The sequence below is a fragment of the Phasianus colchicus genome, chromosome 2 (assembly GCF_987193195.1).
Source record: "Phasianus colchicus chromosome 2, bPhaCol1.hap1.1, whole genome shotgun sequence".
NCBI classification, from domain to species: domain Eukaryota; kingdom Metazoa; phylum Chordata; class Aves; order Galliformes; family Phasianidae; genus Phasianus; species Phasianus colchicus.
The window spans coordinates 28373971-28400887 of NC_143437.1; the positions used below are offsets into that span (position 1 = coordinate 28373971).

Below are 26917 nucleotides of genomic sequence, written 5' to 3' on the forward strand. Positions count from 1 at the left end.
TACAGCTACTAAATTACATTTCAAAATCAATAGCATTTAAACACTGTTCAGATGAAACTGTTGTGATTGCCACAGAGCTGCCACAGAACTGGCTGCAGCTGCAACATGCTGGAGGCCTTAGCTGCGATATACCTTCCTCCTTAAGGTGAAAAGTTGCAGCCCAGTTAGACGCTAGAATTGCTTTCTGGTAATTCACTCCTTTGTACCTCAACCAATGAAACAGGGGAAATATATAAACTAATGCCAAATATGACAAGGGTGTCATGAAATAGCACTGCCTACTAATGTAGTTTCCAGTAAAGATTAGACCTTTCCACTAAGACTTTCCCTCCTTGTTTTATTCAGTTATGATTTGTCCATATTTCTATTTAAGGTGTTTTCCAATAGGTTGTTTTTACTCCTACTTGTAATTAGATATATCAGGTTGTTTATTCTGTCACAGTGCCATTTTCCCATGTGGCTACTAAGTCTGGAGTTCGAGCATTTCTATATTTGGACACTTGATCTTCCCAGGCACAGCTGTGAGTCTCACCAGCCTGCAGTTCTCTGGGTCTTCCTTTCTCCCTTTCTTGAAAATGGGAGTAATGCTTACCTTTTTCCAGTCATCAGGAACATTGCCACAACTTTTCGAATATGATGTAAAGTGGCTTGGCAACCACATCAGCCATTTCCTTCAGGACCCCAGCATGCATGTCTAGGGCCATTGACATCTACACATTCAGCCACATGAGGTGGTCTTGGACTTGCTCTGTTCTTACAAGGGGAGGAATTTTGCTCCCCCCCAGCCCCTGCTTGTAGATTCAGGGACATGACAGAGATGGGAAACCTGGTGGCCAGCAAAGACTGAGGAAAAGATCTCATTGAGTATCTCAGCCTTCTCCATATGCGTTGAATCCAGTTCACTGAGAGACAGGGGTGCATTCTCCTTTGCCTGTTTCTTTTGACCAACATACTTGTGGAATGCCTTCTTGCTTTTTTTTCACATCCCTAACCAAGTACAGTTCCATCTGCTTCTAGGCTTTCCTGATCCCATCCCTGCATGCCCAGGTGACACCCCTGTATTCTTCCCAGGTCACCCATCCCTGCTTTCACTGCCTGTACTTTTTCTTCTTTTCTCTCAGTTTGACTAGTAGGTCCCTGTTCAGCCATGCCAGTTTCCTGCCTCCTCTGTATGATTTTTTATGCTGGGAAGTGGAGAGTTCTTGTGCTTTCAGAATGGTGCCTTTAAAAAGCTAACAACTCTGTTCTGTACCTGTGTCCCTCAGAACAGTTCAAAATGTAGTTCATACTATAGCAGCACCATTAAATTCAAGGAGATGCCCATCTATACTTAATGCTCACAATAAACCTGCTTTAAAATGTAACAATAATTTAATTTATCAATGCCTCTAAATAGCTAGGGACATAAGAAGAACCTGGCATAAATAAATCCAGAGGCCTGTCATTGTATATAACTCAGTTGATTTACCTTTGGCAACACTAACTGGCAGAGTTTTAATACCATCAAAGTTAATTAGTGATGATGACAAAAGGATGTGTAAGGAAATAAATTACTGCCTGTTCTTTGCTGGCCTGCTGGACATGTCTGTGTAAAAGAGATTATTACTGAAATAAGCAGTTCTCAGCTGTACGGAGAGGTTTTTGTATATTAATGGACAGACAGACAGGTTTCTGAGCTGGAAGATCATTCATACATCTTGCATTTGCTTAATGCTTTTCTAAAAGTTCAGTGAACTGTCAGTTCCTATTTAATTAGAATGTGTCCAAATGCAGAAGCAGTAGTGTAAACTTCTGCCTATTTTGCTGAGCCAGTCTGGCCATCTTGGGTTGACAAAGTTGATCTGTACCTGAACATCTTCTAGTGTTCTCAGGCTTCTGAAGACAGCCCACCAATTCCAAGTGTGGCAATATCCCAGAATAGAGGCAAAGCCAGCATGGCTTATGTATCAGCCACTGGCCAAACTTTCCAGAGCAACAATTTTTGCTACTTTCCAAGACCAGCTTTGAGTAATATGGTCCAGAGGCACAAGTCTCCCGAATCTAGCGCTGACTGTTCTGCTTAGTGCCTGGTCTCTAAACGTTTCCACTAAAATAAGGAAACTAAATTGACTAAAAGTATTTCAAAACAAGAAGAATCTCAAATGTCTTGGATCAGCCTTAATTTCTGAACTGACAGAGGCAGCACAACCATGGGAATAAATTTATAGGTAGGATCAAGCTGTCTCTTTGCATCATAAATTGACTGCAACCATAAAAGTAAAAGTTTGCGCACACTACGGTGTCCAACAGTGTTGTAAAGATTCCCCTTCCCAAATACAGCCTGCCAAGTGTCAAATATGTTATTAAGTAGAAGTAAAAGCTATAATAATCTCTCCCTAAATTCTCCTTGTGGAAGTGAAGTTTTATACTGTCCTTAAGACCAGCAAGTGTTTTAAAGGCACAGTTCAATCCTGGACCAGAGCTCTACCTAGGAGAAATGACATTTGTATTTAAACAGTTTTCCCCCTGCAGGATTTTGGAACAATTGTAACATTTTCAACTTCTGCAGCAACTTCCTTCAAGGACCTCAGAACATTTTAGAGTCAATAATTAATTTAAGCTCCCTGAGGTAGAGAGGCAGCAACAGCAGCACCTTTCACACAAGGTAGATTCCCATGACGCAGATTCCCTGAGGTACCATGTGGAACTGTGCACAGGGCAGGCAACAGAGCTGGAAACTGATCCTTGGTGCTTCCAGTGTCAGTGCTCCGCAACAACCATCAGATGTCCTCCTCTCCCACTCCACATGTGCTCTATGGAATGCTTGGTAAATTCTCATTATGTTGAAGAGAATGCAATGAAATCTTTCTAGTACTTATTTACAGTAAATGCACATTATTATCTCTAGGTGGTTTTGTTTTAATGTCTTTGTTTTTTTTTTAAGTGAGCTCTTCTTCCTTTTTATTAAACAGCTGAAGAAATAAGAGTTACCAACGGCTGACTACATTAGTCTCAAATGTCTTTTCAGTGTATTAAAGTGTTTTCAATTACCTCCTAATATACCTCCAGGGAGCCTGGGAGAATGGAAGGATTAGTAGAATAATGAGTTTAAATTATTTAGTTTTTTTTCTTTTATTATGTGACTATGTTGGATTGAATCCTAGACCAGAGATATCTGATAGTACAAGCTGGGTTATATCTAACAAGTGATCTTGATCACAAATCAAAGGCTTGAAAGAAAAGGATATTAAAATGCAAATTTCCCTTCCTTCTCAAAGGAATATACAGTAAAAAAAAAAAGGTGGGGATATCTGTTTTATTTGCATTGATGGAAACAAGGTGGCTTATTGTAGCAGTTATTGAAACTGATAATGAATTACAATGAATTTATCAGACAGATGACAGTTATGAAGAAAAGAGTGCACACAATCCACTCTCACCTTATTGCATCGTGATGTAATGAAACTCCTAAATTCAGACAGATTAATTACTGATGAAATTTAATTTCAGGAGGGGTGATTAGATTTGCTTGCTTCTCTCTGATAGCCACTTATGTATCTGTCACCAGTCAAATATTTGAGCATTTCAAAGCAACTAGATGTATTTTATTCTTATAAAATTCTGCTAAGCTAGAGAAATTTAGTTTTTATTGCATTCAGGAACTGGAGATACTAAATCACAAGTTAAAGGTCACACTGAAAGCTTAGAGAAATCCAGAAAATGCAACTAGTATTTTCTGAACTTCAACCCTAAAAACCATCCCTGGTATACCAACAATCTACAGAATGCAGTGAAAAAGACATGGTATAAGGGGACTGAAAAGGTTTGTGATGGCACAGTTTACCTGTCTCCATTTTCATTCCCAGTCCTGTTGATGCCCTAACCTGCTTTTCAAGCATATCTACAGTTTTCTGCTCTACTCAATTATAGCTTAAGGCAAATGTAATTTAGCTTCCCAATTAATTTTTATGAATTTGAAAACTTAATTTATATCTTCTCACTTCTGTCATTGCATCTGTCAATATCTTCACCATAATTAATAAGATTTACTTAATACTGAAAACTGGTTTCTGTTCAATACCGTGTGGTCGATTAAGCATAGATTTGTGGATGACATGTCCTAATGCCAGAACTCCAGCGACTGATTTAAAATGAGGCTCTAGATAGGTTGCTTAGTTCCTACTTTCTTTAAATGGATACCTAATTAATTAATAAAAGCATCCTAATTTATGAGAAAATATTGCCAGACTATACTGTACATAAAATCCTTAGTACTGGCAGCACCTCTTTATCATAATTTAAAAATACACCAAATTTTAATGTCACCAATAGAAAATAGAGAGGATCATGAGAAATCAATCAGAAACAAGAAGTGCATATGAAATACTTCAAGTAAAACCCCAGCTAGTTTATGTTGTAGAATAATAGCCACCTACTGGTTGAAAGAGCTGAACTGCTTAAACTCAGTAAGTTTGAATATTTTCCAGCATTTTTTTTCCCCTCCTCAGAAATAATTAGTCAAAATAAACAACTTTGGGGGAAAAAAAACAACATCCCCGCACCTGCTGTGGTACAGTATTGAACTTTAAAAATAGATACCTGGCAGCATATTGAAGAGATCCAAGAAATAACAGCAAGGAGAGCAAAAATCATGAGTTTGGAATTTCTAATGCTCACACAAATCTTTAATCACAAATGAGTACCTCTTCAGCTATTGCTGTGTCCTTTTCCTACCTTCTTTTTTTAAAAAAAATTTGTTTTCACTCCTCTCCCTCCACATAAAACAAAGCAAAACAGATCACCTACTGGAGAAGCCTTAGTTCATCCTTGTCTAGGAGACAGAAAAAAATCTGTCCCTGTTCGTCATGATCACTTAATTTATTTTACTCTTGTTAATTAATGTGTTATAAGAATTGCCTATTTCTGCTAACAGATACAACAATCGTTAATCCAAAAATATCATTTTTCTCACTCGTGCTTTCATAAGAATGTGCAACTGTTAATGAATAAGTATGTGTAGAGGTTAAATTTGAAATAAAAATCTAAAATATTTAACAGATACTTGAGATGATTAGAACAGGATACAAAAAAATCATCATAGAAATAGAGAACTTAGCATCTCATTCATATCTTCCAAAAGAGTCATTTAAATACTGAATAATTTTAAGCTAGAGATTTTACCAAGTCTTCCATCACCAGAAATCAGAGCCAGACAAAATCTATTAGTCTCATACTGTACTCAGAAAATCCATTTTCAGTTTCCTTCAGTGTTACCATGATCTCTTGTGACAGGTATCAATTCCTTATGATGAATGCTATGAGAAATGACTAGTGTATTTTCAAGGAGCCTTCACCTACAGTCATCTTCATCTCCCTCTAGGATACCACAGCTAGCATGCTCAGGACAGTGTTTATGTTCTGCTCAAAATGGAGGCAACAGTTGTTGAAGAGGTCTGACAGCTCAGACACTGTATCTCCATCTGAAGATGGACTTCAGTATGAAACATGAAGATAGCTCCATCCACAGTCAAGCTTAACTTGCAATACTAATAGAAGCCTTTTTGCTCTGAGACAAATTAGACCCAGACACCAGAAAAAGAAAAAAGAAAAAAGAAAAAAGGTTAAGGAATGATGGAATCTTCTGGTTATATTGGCTTTCAAACATTATGTTAGCAGGAGATTTAAGGGAAGTTATCATTTGGTAAGTAGCTCACACACAGGTAAGAGGCACTGTAGCTCTGTTAATTCTTTTGGTAAATCCCAATCTGCATTCATACACAGCGCAGAATTTAAGACACTGCATATTGTAGCAGAACTATACCTGGAAAAAACAGTGCAACAGCAGTTGCTTTCTGTGGATGTTAAAAATTTCCACATGTCCCCAGGACAGTCTGTCAGCTCTGAACTGCTACCAAGCAGCAAAGGAACTCAGTTATGGAAGAGGTGTGCATGTATCATTTGAGTGCCCTTCTCTTGTTCTTTGTAAAATGTGTTAATGTGAATAGATTGAAAGTTTTAGCCTGAAGTAAATTAACTACATTATGAATAATGACAAATTATGCACATTTATACAAGATAATCAGTCAATGTTCTCACTATGGGAGGCAGCTGATGTCCAAACAGAATGGTTTGAACTTGAACAAATAAGTTCAAATTGTCCCCTTTGGGCACATCATTTTACAGTCTACTAGAAACTATCTTGTCATTTTCTTTAAAACGACAGTTTCTAATTATACTCATACTTCAGCTTGTTCTTTTTGAAATTTAATGAACCTACACAGCCCCACCCTCCCTCAGCCACTTTACTTTGGACACAAATACTCAGCAGTTCATTAATTGATGCCATAGCATGATAAATATGGGCAACAAAGCTTGTGAAAGAGATGGAAGGGGAGAGGCAGGGGACGCGAAGATGATCAGGGGACTGGAGCACCTTCCCTATGAGGACAGGCTGAAAGAGCTGGGCTTGTTCAGCCTGGAGAAAAGAAGGCTGCGGGGTGACCTCATTGCAGCCTTTCAGTACCTAAAGGGAGCCTACAAACAGGAGGGGAATCAACTCTTTGAAAGGGTGAGTGACAGCAGGACAAGGGGAAATGGTTTTAAGCTGAGGGAAGGAAGATTTAGGTTGGACATCAGGGGGAAATTCTTTACGGAGAGAGTGGTGAGGTACTGGAACAGGCTGCCCAGGGAGGTTGTGGATGCCCCGTCCCTGGAGGTGTTCAAGGCCAGATTGGATGGGGCCCTGCGCAGTCTGGTCTAGCATTAGGTGGAATGGTTGGTGGCCCTGCGTGTGGCAGGGGGGTTGGAGATTCATGATCCTTGAGGTCCCTTCCAACCCTGGCAATTCTGTGATTCTGTGATTCTGTGACGCTTGGATTTTCCAGTCTGGGGAAGAGGCAACCTTCTTGCTCTCTGCATCTCTCTGAAGCGGAGAAGCAGAGAGAGGTGCCAGTCTCTTCACTCTGGTTACCCAGGACAGGACAGGTGGGAATGGCACACAGCTGCAGACTGAATATTAGGAAAAAGTTTTTTACAGTAAAGGTGGCCAAACACTGGTATAGGCTTCCTAGAGATGTGGTTGATGCCCATGCCTGTCAGTGTTCAAAAGACAAGTTTTGATTTTTGTTAGATCTGAAGAGGTCAGTCAGTTGACTAGATGATCTCTGTAGGTCCCTTCCATCTGAACTGTTCTAATTCTAATGTGTATTCAGATGTTTCTTATCATCTTGACACTGTATGCAGTATTGCAGAGACCTTGTTTTGGTTAGTACTTGGTGCAGGTGTAAACCTTTTTCTCAAAATACACACACATACGTACACTCATCTCATGCCCCAGGTAGAGTGGAGCCAGATGGCAGCCATTAAACACAATTGATGTATATCCCTCCTAATAGGAAGGTCAGAACAGTCAAACCCCTTGCACTACTTAACAGGGAGTCAAACGTGCAGACTTGCCAGAAATCTGGGATTCACCTGGATGTTCTGGTTCTCAGGTTAGGTATTAAATTTACAGAGAAATGCCAGATCTGAAGAGCCCAGAGGGAAAGGAAGTCAAATGCCAGTTCTTTCGCCTAAAAGGGGAAATTTTAAGCCCCTCAAAGCAGTAAGCCCTTGGTCCCTAACTCCAAAAGAAGCAGCCCAGCAGAAGCCTTCAGGATGGGCTGCAGGGCAGCCGCTTCCCCTGAGCCTGGAGGATGAGCAGTAGTGGACGGAGAGGCTAAACCAGCATCCAGAGAGACCAGCTGACTTCCCTGCCTTCAATTATCGGATACAGCTGAGTAGCAAGCTTGGCACAGACTGTAAAATGACACCGTGCAGCCATTCTGCTTGCAGAAACACTTCTCTGATTAAATGTCTTATTGAGTAATTGCAAAATATAAGAATTCAGGATCCCCACCCCCTAACACCACCTTTTTTAATAGTACTATAAAGTTTGTGTCTCTGATGGGCATATTGATTTTTGTTTCAAGGATAGTACAGCTTGTTAGCAATAGTGTGGAAGAGTACTATTTTTAAGTCATTTAATCATTGTGCCTTTTTTTTTTTTTTTTAAATCCATCCTAACACTGTGTGCTGGGACCAGTGCATTAACTGCTTTTTTTCCTCAGCTTGAATGCTTACAAGAAGAGCCCATGTAAAATGGTTAACAGACAGGATTTCTGTCACATAGAAAACATACTGGCCACATAGTCAGGTGTAGTCTGCCACTTCAGAGAGTTTCTAGATCTTTCTGGAAGTAGATGCATTGTCTGACCATGTTCATCTACAAAAATGCCCTTTTACCTACACCCAAACTGCTTGCCTTTGTCTATATATACACATACTTTTGTCTAATTGTGCAATTTACCATAAAAAGATATTACTCTATTTATGAGCAACCAAACCAATATTATATTGTTGATGAATATGCTGTCCTAGGATTTGTATTTGTGCCTTAGTTAACAGTGACAAACTCTACAGTACTAGCAACGTGAATGCCCTCTGCTGTGCAGATCTCACACTACAGGGGGACTGCTACATTAGAAGACCAAACAACTGCACCTTGACCCAGCACTTCACTGAGCCACCCTCCTTGCCGTGCCTCAGTCCCAAAACAGTCAGGAGACCAGGGAAGGATGAGAGACCCCAGGCACTCAGCAGTATGGCTGCTATCTGGGTAGACTTTTGAGATCTGTGAGTAAGGCAAGGTCATTGCAAAGCTGAATACACAGGTAGCAGCTATAGGGGGTGTTATTTCACTCTGTGAAGATTGGGGAAGCAAGCTGATAGTAGCATGTGTGGTACTAATGGACTGGAGTGGCCTTATAGATAAAATACGGCTGGAAGCAAATGTTCGCTTCTTAGCATTTCCACAGGTTTATTTTGTGATCATAGGCAACTCACATAAGCTTTCCAGACTTCTATTTCCTTATCAGTAACAAGGGTAGTGATATCTATCTCTCAGGACTGCCATGAAGTCAGATTCATTACGATGTGTTCAAGGTACTCTGCAGTGATGAGTGCTCATCCTAGGCACATTGAAGGCAATAGAAATATCCCCACTGAGTTCAGTGAACTCTGGGTGAGAGGCATTTAGAGTAGCAATTCCCTGTTACAGCATGGCATAGCATGAATCCTATTAAGAACCTGAGTGTCTTCTCCTTTTCAAATTAAAAAGATGGCTACTGGAGATATCTCCACCTTTACTAGCAGCACATTCAGTGCAAGTACCTTAAGCAAAGACTCATAGAATATCTCATCAAGAACAGTCTGCAGCAGCCCTAACAGTCAAAGACTGCAAAATCCATGATCAGAAAGTTTGCCTAAAGTAGATGCATTTGATGGGGAAAGTGGACTGTTGGCTACCTGCCTGACACACTTAAGTTTAAGGTAAATAGAGAACTGCATTAACTTACTTGGTGAACATACACTAGCAATTTATTACGTCTTGCATTTTGCATTAATTCTAAACTTTTCTCGAAGCTTTGTAAATTTTTTTTTCTTTAAAATAAATTCTAGAACCAAATTCAGCAATTGCAAAATGTTTTTTTTTATTATCAGACAGTAGTGAAGAGGCCTGAACACTGCTCTTAATCTCTATTGCTTTGATAATACCTGTAAACAGAAAAGGCTGGCATTATTATCCAGGAATAAGGCTTACTGGATTGTCACAGCTTCCATCAAAGCATTAAACGCTCTTATGAGCTAAAAAGCACATAAGCCTCTATTTGGGCAAATATCTTTCCCTTTCTGTTCCTTGCTAAAGTTTTCTGTGTTTGTTTCTGAAATTAAATATAAGAATACTAAAACAATTTGAAAAAATATTAAAAAAAAAACAAAAAACAAAAAAAAACAACAACCAAACATTAAATTAAAAAGGAGGTTTTTTTTTTACCTGCTCTGAATGTATTATGTTTCCACACTGTCTCCATGGCATGTTCTATGTTCTCAATGCAGATAGAAAGTACCATCCTTACACATGGACTTTCCACACGGTCCTTTATTCCCAAGAGATTTGCTTTCCTATCTCATTTTCACATGTTCAATCAATATCTCTATATGCCAGGCATACACAGAAACAGTTATTTGAAAATTAGATCCAGACACAATGTTTCTCATGAAGGTGTAGTTGCCCATGGCTATATCCTACGATCCTTTATAATTAATACTTTTGTGTTCTCAGACCCTGGTACAGTTTTGGCCTGGGCTTTTCTCCATTGTATTTAACACCGCAAGGGTTCTCCGTGAACTACATTATTTCACATGATTCAAATCTGAAAAGCAGTTCATGTGGGAGCTTCTCTTTACCCAAGTAACTATGGCAGTACTGATTTACCCTTAATAATGTCATTGTGCTGTGTGCACAAATCAAGCATGAAGTGCAATCAGGTGGAGAATTCGATTGTTTTTAAAAATGGATCTTTATTCTTGCTACATGTCTACTAGACCTTGAAAATAGTAATAGGATGGCCTTTAAATTCCTACAGCTTTGATAAGAGATGAGAGGCAAAGACAAATATATTCCTTCCAGTTTGGTAGTGATAGTTAGTAGGTATTGCTCAGTGCCTACAGGTTACTTAAAGTGCGAGTTACAAAAGAATTATGAAAGAAGTACCTAAACTGCATATTTGGTTGGTAGAGAGAAATATTTTATTACAATAATGACATCTTTTACGCAGATGTAACTGTATACAGCTCCAAAATGAGCTCAAAGGTATGTGGAAAGACTAAATCTCAATCAGTTCACAAGACACCCAAAGGAAATGAAAAGCAAAAGAAAGCAGACGAAATTTAAAACCATCTGTGGCCATAGTGGTTCTGGATGAATCACAATTGATCTTAATAAGTAAACTTCAGAAGTCACAAGATTGTTTTGCTGCTGAGGCAGCTGTAGTTCCTCCAACAGCCCAAAATATCTGGTTGTCACCTGAATGCAATATATGAGCCATGGTAAGATTCTTCCATTTTCAAGGGGTCAGGAACTTCTTAGAAAATAATTTGTACATGTAATCATACACAAATGTGAACCTCTTGAAAACTTGAAGCCTTGAATACACAATAGCTCTCAGCCACGCTGTTTAATTATGTTTTCTATTTCCAAAGGGCTGGACAAAGACTGAACATGAATTTAAATACTTATGGCAAAGAGGGCTCTTCATATCAAGAAATCTTAGTGACTCCTTCAGTTTTTCAAGAGAGAATCAGAAGTCCTCACCATTTAAAATTACTTATTTTCATTTTGAATCAACAAAGCATTCATCAACATCCAAAAAATACCTTGACTGATTCAGTCCTTGTTGGACTGAACTTGGACAATGTCTTCTGGCTCCTCTGTCTGTGCTTGTTATTGAAGTACCTGAATAATGAACACACTATCAAATATAAACAAAGTTTGAGGGCCCTTTCATTTTATTCTCCCTGCTTCATTCAGAGATTTTTTTTTACACTATCTCCTCACTTCCTATCTTCCACCTGAGGTAACTGAGGCTTAGGCAACACTCATGAAAATGACACAAACAACATAGATATTTGGTCTAATAAGCCAAGTAAAAGAAAATACATATGATGGCTTTGGGATCAAAAAAAAGGATTTTTTTTTTTTAAATTCACAAAAACTTGGTTCTAATGAAGCAAAATTGGATAAAAAATAAGCTAGTAATTTCTGGAAATACTCCTTATCCCACAGTAATATCATTAGGATATTTTTTGTTCTAATCTATTGAAGTGCGCAGCCATAATGTATAGCTTCCTGGGGGATGGGCTTTCTCTACTAAATGCATTTTTAGTGTTCAAGTTCCATCAACATTACAACCACAGTTACTACAACATGGCATGTAATTGTCAAGCTTTTGAATGCACAAGGTAACCCATTTCCCCATGCAATCAGGATGCACAAGTATAGATGGCAAATATGCACAAACCACGGGTTTAAATTTTTGCCTTCAAACTTTTAGCAAAATCCCCAACTGACATAATTCAAAGCACCATTAAGTAGGATCTACTTTCTGAAGTGGCCTAAGTCAGTGACAACACCCTCGTGAGTCATCCAGTACTTAGAATTATGTAGAGTACATGGTTTTATATCATTGTCATCTCAGACCATCGCAGTCCTAGGCTGATAATAGCCTTGATCCACGATGGCCTTATGATTTAATGGTAAACCTAGAGATAGCAGTTAAACATTTCTCTGACATCTCCATCTCTTCTATAACAAGGGCTTCTGCTGGCTGTTGCCTCAAATGATAAAAATTTTCCTTCTATCCCAGTGGAGCTCATAGCAATGGACTCAGTACTTGCCCAGTCATTTAACTACACTGAAGAAATGTCAAATGACACTGCTACTTCCAATCAAGAAGAAAAGTTAAATTTTTCACTGTCTTTTGTATGCGATATCATCATTTTTTTCTGGTGGCAAATAAGCCAGGGCTCCTTTGCAGCTTGTCTGATCCAGCAGATGATCCCAGGCTGGCCTTGTGGCTGCTATAACATGCAAAATCAGAGATAACAGGTGCTGGGAAGAAGAGAGCTGAAGAGATGAGTCAGAAGAAGCTTCACTAATTGAATAAGTCTGCTACCAGGTCTGCTGCCAGTTGGCAGAATGTGCATCTACCTCATTAACTTTCACTAGCTGTGCTGCTCATTTTTAGAGCAGCAACCTTTTTGGGAAGGAGGAAGAGAGCATTTTCCCTCTACTCAAGTAAAAAAATCATAAAGAGATGTTTCCACACACCTCAGTGATGATGTCTGGCAAGAATCAGAGATGTCTCTCCAAGACTAATGCCATTCAAAGTGTTTTTAAGTTCTGCTTTTCAATTCACATCTAAGAATGCGTGGAGAATATCACCTTTTTCTGGCTAGAACAGCAACAGACTGTAGCATAGAAGGTCCCGATGAATGGCTGTGAGCCAAATAATATAAGGTAAAGAATTGTGAATTCAAACAGTAGTGCCAAAGCTTATTTCTTCCTTCAGCAAACAGATTTTCTATTTCATAGTTAAATTAGAAGTGTATTTTGCTTCAACTTTTTATTTGAAGACAGAAAGCAAAGTGGCTTCTGATAAAGTGCAGAGAATTAAAAATCAGTTTCGATTTTTTTTCTTTTACTGTTTTGTTTAGTTATTGTTTTTGTTGTTGTTGGAGGTGGTGGTGATTTAAAACACAAATCAGCAACACCACCATCAAAATACTTCTCAGTGTTTCTGGACAGGAATTTTCAGGCTGATGAGGTACAGATCCCCTTCACCAGGACAGGGATGGGACACACTGAAGCCTGCGCTCCAGGTTCTGTCCATTTGTAAAACCTAAAAACTCTCAGTCTGGGAGAAAATCCTTTGCTTGGCCTCCATGCTGACAACTCTCCATATCCCTAGTCTCCCAGAAAGTTTTATTCACTAAGTCACCCTTCAGAATGCCATTTCAAAATAGACTGCAGCAATCAGTCTCCTCACGGAAAACACCCGCAACTCATTTCTTGCTTTGAGAAAACATAGTTTTGATGGGCCTCAGTGTCCTGTTACCTTTTCCTATTTTTTTCTTATGAAGAAAAATCACGAGGTCATTAGTGAGCTGGAGCACAAGACAGATTGATTTTACATTCTCAAACAACTGAAATTTATTTATTCATGAAATCATTTTAAGTAACATAGACTCTAATCCATAAAAGATGTGGTTAATTGGGTCCTGGAATTAAAAAAACCTCAATTTAGACTGTGAATAGACACCAGGGAATGGGAGGCTCTGCAGCTGGTGTGTATAGGTTGTAGGTGCAAATTTCGTCAATCTTATACCTTCCCTTTTTCAGCATCAACCTCTCAGTTTCATACCTGCATAAATCTACAATGCATAACCACAAATCCCCTTCTGGGTTTAGCAACTACAGGCTAATGCCTTCTAGAAAAAAGACTCATTTTGTCTTTTATAACATGGTGAAGGATGTTGCTCATCTTCATGATTAGCCATATTTGGAGCACTTATTAAAGCCACAGTATTCAGATCAGCGACATTTTGTGGTGAAAGAAATGCAAAATCTTGCCTACTACACAAGCCATGCATCCAGATGTAAACTGTGCTGAGTTGAACCATCCTTGTTCCTCTCCATATGGCCTTCACTCTGAAGTCCTCTGTAGATGGGATAACCAGCAACTAATATTGTCCTGACATAGCCAGAAGCTTTTCTAGTCTCTGATATTTTTTGTGCTCTTTCTTTCCACTAACAGGAAAGCAAACCTACGTAACAGACACAATATAAAGAGTAGGACACAGCAAGTATGAGTGCTGTATACCTACCAAATCAATTTTCTCACTTTGCTTAATAATCTGGCATCTCTGATTTTCTGCTTGCCTATCACTAAACTAATTTAAAAGCTCTGCAGAATGTTTATAAATATGCATCAGCAAAGAGTAAGGGACAAATCACATTTGTTCTCTCTATATGAAGTTACTCAACGTAATGATAAAAATTGTAGAAAAAAATTAGTAACCCCAGGTATAGGCTCCCTGCTTTTCTTCACTATTCAAAAGAAAAGTCATTCTTGTCAGCAAAGCTCCTTCCAAACAGATGGCTGAGCTGGGCAGTTTTGTAATGAACAAAGCAGGAGCCTTGAATGTCTCCAAATCTTTTACATTCTTCTCATTGTTTCCTTCAGTTCCACACAATCCTCTTCAGTTTTGCTCAGCAATCTCATCTGGATCTGAAGGTTCTGATTTCCAAACTAACGCCTGCATCTGTTTGATTATGGAAATGCATGCAGAGGTCCTATTAGCAAAAAATCCTAGCTTGTCTGGCATATTAATGGGCTGACCCGTACACCCTGGGAGTAAATTATTCAATGAAAGACTGCTCAGTAGATATTTGATAGTTTGATCCCTTGTTGGTAATGCAAAAGTTGAGGTTATGTAACTAATATAAATCCTTATCACCTATTCTCACAGGATGCAGTTGCAGAGAGGCAGATGAGCACAGACAAGATGCAGCAAAGAAGAAAGGCTGCATGAGCGATAAGGACTGAAGACAGACAGGATCCAAGATCTGCTTAAAACCATATCCCAACTTCTCTAAAAGATGGCATTGGAAGGATGCAACACTGAAATCACAAGTGATAGTGAGGAAAGTAGATTAAGGCTGAGTCCTCCTTGACTATTCTGCCACAAGAATTAAAGGCAGGCAAAGATGGAACCAAGTTCAAAGCAAACACCACAATATGTAGCAGATCTGTGGGATTCCTTGTGGAAAAAAGAAAAAAAAAAAATAGATGCTAGACACTTATGTGCCAAACAGGGAACTGAAACTTTTTAGAAAATAAATCATTAGTGTTCAGGAAATACAGAAAAATCTCATGCAGGGAGTTCTGTTTAAAAGTAATCAGAGGTTTTGAAAGTAACAAGGATAAGAAAAAGTGAATATGTTCATTTTGTTCTTGTTCATTCCTGTGTTCTATAGCTAAAACCAGAGTACTGGAGTAGATTAACCTATGTTTTGATGAACAAGAACATTCTGTTATGTTCTAATCACAACCAAAGTTTTCCTATTCAAGTTTGCTACGAACTCTTCACAAACAGTTAATTTTGCTGTAAGCATGAGCCCTTTTGTCCTGGTCTGAAGTCACCGTGATTAGGAGAACACTGATTTTAAGAGTTGCAGGCCAGAATGACAAGACCTCACACTCAATCTGAGGGTTTGTCACTAATGTTTTCACATCATTTACACTGAGTACTAAACTTGGAGACTTGCTACACTTCCCATGCTCATGAACAGATGTGTACCATCTCTGTTTGATCATGATACATCACCATTCAATTTCCATTAAAGTGGATCTCTTGTACAGATTACACAATCTTCTCCAGTTCAAGAAATTATCTATCCATGAATGCTCTTCAGCTTATGTTCAGAGATATTTTGCATCCCAGGAACACTTTATATGAGACTGAACCACAGAATTACTCTTCTGGGATAAGCTCACCTAGGAAAATACAGCTACCTGGCTAGGTTTCCTTCCCAGGACTAGAGCCAAGGAGTAAGTATACAAATGGCATCAGCCATGCAAGCTGACACAAGGGCCTCTGGTGCAATTCAATTACAATTAACTAATTTGAAAGATCATTTCTGATCTTAAACTTGTTTGTTTTGCATATTTCTGTGCATGCAGCTAGTCTCTAGAGACTCGCTCTCTCTCCTGCATTTGCACATCTCAGCAAGTTCAAAACACAAATGGCAGCAGTTCACTATAGCCAGACAACTGTGTGTTTCTTAAAGTGTACTCTTAGGCTTAGGATCATAGTTTTTTGACTCTGCCTACCCTGAACAATGTTCCATCTCAGCAACAGTCTCATTGGAGAAGAGATGCAGTGTCATTCAGTTTGGCCTTCCTCTCCCTCTTCTCCCCACTCCCTAAAGCAAACTCATTCAAGGAATAATGTTTAATTTCCAGTGCAAAAAAATATTACAAAAAGCAGGAAGTTCTTTCAGGAACACAATGATTTAGATCTATACACAAGAATAAAAAAGCATGCCTACAAGTATTTATGTATATATACATATATAAGAACTACATTGTGCCAAGAAAAATCCATTAACACAGAGTTTTTCCCTCTTTTTTTTTTTTTTTTTTTTTTTTAATTTAACTATATTGGATGTTGATGTGAAGGCAATGAGGATGCACAGTTTCACATTCTTAAATACACCTACTTCCTTGCTAATATCCTCTAATGGGATTGCTATTAGGAAGGGAGAGTAATTTATTTTTCATAGTTTCCCTCACCTACTGGCCCTTCTACTGAGTTTGACAACAGAGAGAGACAATTAGCAGCAATGGTGAACTGAATGCATATGTTACGAGTTAATTGGCAGAGTGGATATACTCCATTTTCTTTAATATGTTTAGACAATGAGCTGAAGTAGACCTGACCTGCTGACCCTGTGCAATAAACTACCATACAGAATTACCATTTTCCTGAGCTAGCTAATGCCTCAGGAGTTTTGGGTTGTTTTCTTTTTTTTTGTTTGTTTTTGTTTTGGCTTTTTTTTTGTTTGTTTGTTTTGTAGTTTTAACATGACTAATAACACTTCTTAAAGAGACAATAAAACTAATGATTACAACACCTGTAGAGAGCAGTCATGCATCCAAGGGCTTGATTTTTTTTCATCACAAACACAATTGCTACCATATCATTAAACTATCAAGGTATTAAATCTGAATAACACAAGTTGCACAGTACTAAGAACAAAATAATATCAGTAGGTGGAATATTATATGTAGGTACATACAATATCTATACAAGTAGTACCAGTGCAGTGGATGTTTTCCTTATAGATCTGTAGTGGTGATACCAACAAGTTGGAAGACAGCTGTACTTCTAGTTGTATCTAATGAGAGGATGCAAAATTCAGCTGGAAAAGAGCTATAAAGTCAAGCTCTATCAACCATGGTGATAAAGCATAAAGCCTTGAAGCAATAGGCTATTTTCTTTCACTAATAGGACTACATGCTATACTACCAGTTTCACCTTTCAATCCAAGGAAATCATTTTATCTTGTCAGACCTGCAGTACACGCAATAGTCCTCATTCTAAGCTTGAGTGCATGTGAATGAAAGATTAACAGCATTTCTGATTTATTGACAAGTAAGAGAAGAAATTATTGTAACAGCACAATTCAAGTCACTATTGGCATTCTGTAAATGACTTTCCCCTGAATAATTCAAGTGAGGAAGTCTAGGTCTTGGTTCAAGTTTTTGGTGTGCAAGTGTTTGGGTGTTTACAAATATCCATTTGGCAAAGTCAAGGAGGGAAAATTTAAAGCAACATTTCAATATTCTGAGACTATTCCTAGAGACTAGGGCCTTTAGATTTCCTTGAAAACAGCATCAAAATTAATTTTAAATATGGAGTAGAATAAAAACCACAGGCAAAAACAGATTTCATCTGTGAAAAACTTCTGAACTTGAAACAAGATTTTCACTCAACTCTTTTGTTTCTTCTCTTCTTTCTGCTCTCCCATCTCTCCAACCCTTTGATTTTTCATCTTTCATGTCTCCTTATTGACATGCCCAGTAAAGCACTCATTTGTTCAGGAAATTACACTGAAATGAACCCACTAACATCGTGACAGTTCCGACAGCAAACAGCCTTTCTGTAGAAATCTGCTGAAATGGTCACCAGCTGACTCATGCATTTCTAATGTCAGGAGGAAAGCTGCAGATTGAACAAGCTCTTGATTAGTTGTATGACAGAAAGGGCAGCTTATATATATATATTTATTTACTTTTATATATATATACTATATATATATATATATAGTCATTACAAGCTCCCCCATGTAAAGGCAATCTAGCAACCTAAATAAACATGTGACTGAAATTTTCATGCACAGCAATTATTTTTATTATTAAAAAATATAACTGTACTTCATCTCTCCTTAGGACTTCAGATTCCTCCAAATAAGACTGGACAAGATTTAAGTATACTGGAGGGAAATATATATATATCTTTATCCAGCCTCTACTGATAGCCTGAGTGATTTAAATAAATTCCATCTCTAAGAAAAAGAATTCAGCAGAACGATATAGAAAAAGTGGCTGAGAATCAGAAAACTGACCTAAAAACTTTCATTTTAATGTTGCTTTATTTACAGCAGTAACTATTTTCCCCTTCATATAGCAACATCTGATTAATGTCACATCCTTGCTGTGGCAGCAGCTATTCTAGTGCCAGCAAACCTCTTCCAAGTGGGCATGAAAGAGCTCTGGATGGCAGGTAAATTACTTGCTGATGTGCTTCTAATTAGTAGCGGCAGCCCATTCTAAAGTTTAAGTGCTAAACAAGATGAAAGGAAAAGAGGTGAAAGGAGAGATGAGAGATGATGAGACGATAATGACAAATAACCTGTTTGGAAAATGATTCCAAATGAGCAGAAACTTGAGAATAACCACACCAAGAGTTCCTGCTTAATTCAATTCCATTGTCTTGTGCATATTAAATCACAGAATCATCACAGAATGGCTGATGTTGGTGCATCTGATCCAAACCCCATGTGTGAGCAAGGCCACCCAGAGAAGGTCATTCTGGACCATGTCCAGGCAGCTTTTGATTAACCTAAGAAGGAGGCTCCACAACTCCTCTGGACAAGTATGCCATTGCTTCATCACCTGCACAGTAAAGTGCATCCTGATGTGCAGGATGAACCTTCTGCATTTCAGGAATCAACTTGCAGCAACTTGCAGAAATTGGAACACAGAAACGTTCACATTAAAACAAATAAGAAATTATTTACTGTGAAGGTGACAGAGCATAGGAACAAGCTGCCCAGAAAAGTCATGGAGTCTCCTTCAATGGAGATATTCAAGATCCATCTTGATACTTTCCTGTGCAACCTACTGTAAAGAACCTGCTTCAGCAGTGCAGTTGGACTTGATCATCTCCAGAATTCCCTTCTAGCCTCTGTGATTCTGTGATTGGTATCATTACCCTGCTGTTATGGAATTTAAAAGTACATGTTAAAATGGGGGAAAGTAATTTCTTTCCACTGAACTTAGAGCCTGTAAGCATTTCCAGGCACTTTGAATTTATTACTGTGCACACAGTTTAGATAGTCACACTGAATTCATATTGATCAATTGCCTTTGGAGCAAATCCATAATTTAACTTGTCTGACCTTGCATGGAAGAAGTTGAGGAGAGCTCCCATTAGAAGAACTAAGGAAGCAGGAACAGAAAACATAGAGTATTTAGGAGAAATCTGTCTCTTAAATTGATGTATCTGCAAAGATTACTTGCCTGCTTAAAGTCAGACAAGTGGACGTGCTGAAGTTGAGTCTACATTACAACTCTGCTCTTCCAACACCAGAAATCAAACTTGTGCCAGAAGACCATTATCCCTGCCATGGTATTCTGCTTAGGATCCCACAGTATACATGCATACCAGCTTTTTACCACAAAGTCCAGATGCTGTTTTGATCCAGATTAATTCTTCTGACATAAAAGCAACCTTTTGTTTCCTTTCTACTCACAAAGTAATGAGTTTTGGCTCTGCTCTTCTTGTCTAATCACATCTAAGAAGGCTATTTTATTTCATTTCTAATAGAAACTCACTCACTATCTACTTGACCCAAGAACACTGTCAGAACTTAAACGACAGTCACATGTTTAAACACACAGTATTACACTGTGATTAATATATATACATATACATACATATATTCAGTAGATTTTAGCTCGGTTATATTAAATAAATTTGCCTGATTTCAGGGCTTCTGCCTCTAGCTGAATTATTACTGAAGGCCTAAAGATATAAATCCCTTAAGTACTTAAGAAATACTATAAATAAAACTGATCAATCAATTGGTGCCTTAGTCAAATCCAACCAACTTTCCCCAAGGAAACCACCAGTTTGTAAACTGGTAAAAGTAAATCACCAGTAAAACTGGGACCTATAACAGAGTATCACATTACTCCGAGTCTGTATACCTTCTCTGATTTAAAGCAGCCTTTCTGATCTACCCTTGAGATCTCTGCTTCTTTTCTTCTCTTTTAACAATCTTCAAAATAAAAGTAAAGACAACCCCAGAGGCTTCTAGTAGTTTTATTTTCATTCACTCTTCATCTTCATTTTCTTGACATAGCTGACAGCAGATTTGGGCTAACGTCTGTAATTCCTAGATTATTCTCAGATGCACAAAGCAGAAGAACACCCAGAAAAGCAGGGAGGTGAAAATGCCAATCTACCCAGCCACAGTGCAACTGAGCCTTCAGAACTGAAGACCTGTATATTCTCTTTCTAAATTTAGGAAAAAGACGGAGACTTTAAAGGCATAACAACCAAAGACAACTATAAAGGGATGTAAGAACAAGAGCATAATATAAACAAGGAAAAAGAGAAAGTTCAGTGGGAGAAAAAAAAAAAAAGGCATAGGATCAGAGTTGAATATCTTAAAAATATGTATAATAAATGATAAATGGAGGAAAATTAATTCATAGTTTGAGAGGATAGGACAAAAAGATATAGCAGAATTGAAAGATGGTAGTGACCAATACAGGTATTGCTCCATCACCTTTACCATAAAGAAGTTCTTCCACATGTTTGTATGGAGCTTCCTGTGTTCAAGTTTTAGTCCATTGCTCCTCATCCAATTACTACACACCACTGAGAAGAGACTGGCCTCATCCCTTTGCTTCTCATCTCTCTTTAGATACTTATAAATATTAATCATATCCCTCCACAGCCTCAATCCCCTCTTCTCCAGGCTTAGCAAACCCAGATTACTCAGCCTTTCCTCATATGGGAGATGCTCCATGCTCTTTATGATCCTTGTGGCCCTCCTCTGGACTCCTTCGGGGAGATTCCTCTCCCTTTTGAACTCAGGAGCCCAGAATTGGTCTTCTAAATGTGTATTCTAAATGTGGCCTCACCAGGGCAGAGTAGAGGGGGAGGACCTCCTCCCTCAACCTTCTGGCCACTCTCTTTTTAATGTACCCTAGGATACCATTGGCTTTCTCGGCCACAAGGGCACACTGCTGGCTCATGGACAACCTGTTGTTCACCAGGACACTCAGATCCTTCTCAGCAAAGCACCTCTCCAGCAAGTAACCTCCTAACTTGTATTGATGCACATGGTTATTCTTCCCCAAGTGTAAGACTTTTGCTCTTGTTGAACTTCATCAGAATCCTCCCTACTCAACTCTCCAGTCTGTCCAAGTCTTTTTGAAGGGCAACACAGCCTTCTGGTGTGTCAGCCACTCTTTCCAGCTTTGTATCATCGTCAAATCTGCTGAGGGTAGACTCTATCCTTCATTGACATTTGGAACAAATAGAGCAGCAAGTTTTATTAAAGTAAATGACTCATAGGTCCTCACTGGAGACATTCAAGAGATTACATGCAACATCACCGAGCACTTGGCAAAGAAAAAGAATCTGTGACAGACAAAAGAATAAGATGATCCATATGGGATGCTTTTGTTTACTGCACCAACTTCAGCCTATCTATGGAATTGACATACCAGACGTACGTGGCAAACATTAAGCCATAGCACGGTCCACTCTGAACTGGTAGAAAGAAAACTAGCAAAACTGATACAAGAAATCTTCCCAAACATCCATTTGAAAATAAAATTTTACACATGGTCACTCATTCTAGGTGATGGACAACATTTTAACCTTCTTCGATCTCCTTTTCTGAAATGCTTTATCAGCTGTCAAAATTACAGACATGACAAACTTTCATTATGGCCAATAGGGAAGTGACATTTGAAAAGCAAGCATAGGCTCAGCTGGTTAGCTGCAGACAAGCTTTCTTAACCTCGATGAACTGCATGCATTCTCCAGACCTGGAGAAGTCTGCACTTCCCAGAGGCTTTTGCCCAAATCCTCATTAGATCCAAAACCAACAGCTGATATGAGACAACATGATGGTTTTTAATTCTTTCCTCTCCCCTCTACACTCTCCAGATTGTCAGGCGGGACAGAATGTGTTTTCCAGCTTAGAGATAGTTACCAAGTCCTGCAATGAGGATTGAACATTAAGAATTAATCGATCAGGTAAAATAAGAGAGGTAGAAAACTTGTTTATTAATAGATTGGATTATGTGAGATTTAATTATTTTTAAACTTTCAGTTTGTTTTAACTTTGTGGATTTAAAATTCAATTTCATTTTGTTTTATTATCAGTCCACTAGACATTAATACTCATGGCTCCTCTCTATCTCTCTTGAAATCATGACATTGACTTAAGGAGATCTTAAAAAGAAATAAAAATATATTTGATTTCAGCTTTTGCTTTCTCCTCTTTTAGCCAACTTACCAGCCCTGTTTTTGCATTTTCCTCTGCTATAGCCATGGGCAGTATTTATTTCATTCAGAAATGTAGGAAATAACATTTAATCACATACCTCCAGCTTCCACATCTCTAAGAAATATATGAAATAATGTAAAAAATGACAGACATGGTATCCTTCTAGAGCCTAAACTTTGCTGTTCCCCCCTGTTTTGCAGCTTAATGAATAATAACCACTCTTGTTAGCTTGGTGACATGCACCCATAGGATCATCTATATACCCTGTAAGTTCACAGAACAGAGAAAGAAAATTTCTGCTATCCTAATTTTACAGCTGCAGAGTTCCCACATTCAGAAAATTGCTTTGCTGAGCTAGATGAGATTTCCGTGCATGATTAAATGCTTTGCTGAATGGTGCTGCGAGTAGTATGTCATGGGTAGAAAAACAAAACAAAACAAAAACTGACCTAAAAGCCTGTGGTTTTTCAGAAGCTTTGTTTCCTACATCTCTGGCCAAAGTCTTCACCTTCTAATTAAGCACCTTTCCAGAAATTATACTGAACATAATTAAAATCTCATATGTTTTACAAGATCCCTAACAAGAGCAAATATGTTAACTGGAGTGATCTGGTGAAAAATCTATTTAGAGAATTAAAATTACAGACCTGGCAAGATGTATGTCAGGGGAGGAGGTTGCACCTGGAGTTACAGACTGCTCTCAAAAGAAGTCCATCTCCACTGGGAATTAAGAGTTAATGGTCTCAGCTCACTTTGTATCCCATTCAAGCAAACACAGCTTACACCTGGTAATTACTTCCTAAAAGAAGTTACAGAGTGAAATGAATATCAACACTTGAGCTTCTCATTATCATCTCAGGTATATTGCACAGCTATAACTTTAATGGAAGCTAAAAGTATTTTTTTGTGCCTCAGTCAGACCCTTGCTTAAAATATTCTGGAAATAAAAAGTGCTGCCTTGGGCAGTTGTCCTTGATGTTTCCCCTCTGCCTCTCACAAAAACAACATCTGTCCTTGCTTGTGAAAATGATGAATCGGCCCAAGCTGACTTGGAATCCTTGAGTTAACCAGATCCACGTAGTCACAGCCTGCTGTCACACCTCGTCACACAACTCTTCTGTCCATTGCCATCTTTCACAGCAGCCTACTACCACTATGCCAGAGGGGCAGAACGACATGTAGCCAACCAATACAAAGTTATACCCTGTTTAAATCTGTCTGAGCTTCCTTTCTCCTCTGAAACTAAAGAGTTAAGGTAAAGCTACAGCACAAAAGAATAAGGAAGTTCTTCATACCTACTTTGGGCTCCAAAACCTTACTGCCAACACTGATGCTTGCTGCCTGTTCCACCAGGCTTCCTGCTTGCTCATCCCAAGCATAAACTCACCCAAAGGGTTAGGACGTGCTTTCTCCTGCCTCCAGTCTCTTTGAGGAAACACGGGAAGGAAAAAGCCTTACTTCTTGAAGGGTCTTGTTTTGTGATCTCCCCCAAAAAGGAGGCATTGATACAAATTTTTTAACAACCTTCAAAAAATCAGCACATGTAACTAAGGTGCTTAAGGTATGTGATTATTTAATAGAGTTTGGCTGCCTAGATGTTGAGTTAATCAGTAGAAACTGATTGCAGACCAAGAAGGGAGTTAAAGAGAAACAGACAGCGAAGTACAGCAGACTCTCAGGAATATCCTCCATAGCTATATTTGTTATTGTTCTCAGGTACGAACCAAAATATCTTTTTTCTTGGTCTCTTGTATTTAGTTCAAAAAGAATAAAAATCTATCATCAAGTATGACACCAAAATGTCTGGATGAAATACCTACTGCCACATCTTACCTCATGTGCTTGGAATGCTTTGCCTCCCAAGTTCTGTATTATATATTTTCCTTCCTCTAGGATTATTACAATGTTTTCAGTATGGCTTAGCTGCCCATGAATTGCATGCTTGCTAGGCCACAAATTTCTCCCCTCAGAGACAGTGAAAGGCTATCTTTCCCTTCCTTCATCATTTCAGTGCAGACCAGACAGAGAACTCAAAGGCTAGAAAAGCAAAGGCAACCAGGAGGCTGTGACAAGGTAACTTAATGGGTATTCATCATCTCTTTTTTGACAGCTCACACAGCAGCTGAGATCTCTGTAAGCATACATACACCTCAGAGTTGGATGCTAATGCTTCATGGCAGAAACCATCTCCATATAATTAGAATACAAGCTGATGTGAGCTAGGAAACAGCCAGTGGACTAATTAGTTGTGGCAGGAAGCACATGCTTCTCCATTTCCTAGTAATTAACTGGCACTGAATCGATTTCTTTTTAAACAACCCATTTTTTTAATTAAGAGACGAGCTCATAGAAATCACATAATCAACATGAACTACAGCAGAAGAAATCCTACAGAAGTATAAGATGCTGTCAAGGGCTTAGGTAAGTTTCCTGCCACTGAATATAACATGAGCAAGCAACTACTGCTTACATTACGGATTAACAAGGAACTTAGCAACATTCTGTACATCCCAGGCCAAAATGTGGATAGTTCCAGCATTCAGATCAGAAGTCTGTGACTTCAAGACTGTTCAGACACAGGATTTATTTGATGAAGAATAGTTATAATCTGCTTACCATAGTAGATATCTCCTGTATCTGTATATTACATATTGCATTAAAAGAAAAGCTGTTCAACTCAAAAATTCTACTACAAAGAAATTTGCCTATAAATATTTGTAATAAAAGAAAACACAATTATGAGGTGTATAATTGGAAACTAATAGGGCTAGCCATGAGGAAATCACCTCCTAAAACAGTTCTTTCAATGATTTTCTCACAGAAACCTTTACAGGTAGGAGGAAATAGCACAAGCATTAACAACAAGACTATTCTTGTATCAATAAAAATGATATTTTTCCCACTATTAAAATTCATCCATGTTTATCAGCTGCCTCTATAAACTATGAGTCATACTCCCACTTGTCAAAATCTGACATAACCAGATGGCTTCTGGTTTCTATGGCTACTTGAACTCTGGAAAGGACAACTAGGAGAGAAAAAAGCCCAAAACTGCTTTTTCTTCTTCCCACAGTTCTTCATTGCATGAACCCAGAGGGATCCTACAGTCTAACAGAGGTTTGCTCACATGTTTGTTGCAGCTGTTGAGAAAGATGTCTCAGAAGACTTCAGACTTTGTAAGGTTTTTATTTGCTTTTAAAATGTATTATGACAAAGCCAGAGCTAAAATCCACAAGATTGTTCTGGTGTAATTTTTGGGGCACGTTAAGCAAACCTTCTGGAGGGAAGATGCTGGTAACTTCAGCTTTGAAGCACATTCTCAAAGATATGTCTAAACAAAGGCAAAACAAACATCCACAGATACTGCTGTAAGATTACTGAATAGAGGGGATTTTATCCACATTTTTGGAAACGAGGGTTAACATAGTATTTTCCTTATTACTACCTAAGATAATTTAAGCACATTAATCTGACTTCTGAATTACAGTGAAGAGTGTCCTTTCTTGTTTCTTGTGTGAATCTATCTTTCTTGTATGTATCTATCTTGTATCTTTGTGTCCTATTTTTTCAGTGGTTAAGATGCTTCCCTATATACACAAGGACTCTTGGAACACAAGTAGAATATTAGGAACTGACAGATTTAAGACTGGTATTGTAGGAACGAACAGAAGGTTCCCAGAAGCTCCTTTGTTTCCCACATTTCTGCCCCTTTCCAAGGGCACCATCCTTGGGTATCCTTCTAGGAGGGACACAGGCCCAATCCACAGCACTAGAATCCAACACAAGTGTGTTGCGCAGATTCTCTGCACTGACTTGACTCAAGCCATCTCTGACCTAGAAACAACTACTACACAAGCAGTCAGGAGTACCTAGCTTGGGTACCAGTCTGCTTCCAGGCTGAAGCAAGACTTGCTACTGCTGTTTTTCTTTACTGTCATTAAAACTTATAATTTCATCTCAGTTTGGCAAAACTAAGTGTTATAAATCAGGTCTTTTAGTTTCCTAGCTTACATTTTCAAGATGCACTTTTTTTTTCAGGAAAGGATTCAAACATTTTATTGTAGTCTACCCATGTAGAACATTTTAGTACATTCATCCATTTTTATTTGCATATGAGTAGGGGAAAATGTTGTATTTGGTTTGCAAAGAATGCATTTCAAAGTGAAACAATCAGTTCTG

The 26917-nt window shown here is 38.5% G+C and overlaps 1 long non-coding RNA gene and 1 pseudogene across 1 annotated transcript in view; both read right to left on the reverse strand.

The window, feature by feature from the left end:
• Positions 1 to 19536: 19536 nt before the first annotated feature.
• LOC149918916 (uncharacterized) lies at positions 19537 to 22783 on the reverse strand (annotated as a pseudogene).
• A 626-nt stretch (positions 22784 to 23409) lies between these two features.
• LOC149918917 (uncharacterized) overlaps positions 23410 to 26917 on the reverse strand; it is a 52691-nt gene continuing 49183 nt past the window's right edge. The window contains exon 3 of the long non-coding RNA XR_016464096.1: positions 23410 to 23537. This is a non-coding gene — a long non-coding RNA (uncharacterized LOC149918917). The remainder of the gene's footprint in view (positions 23538 to 26917) is intronic.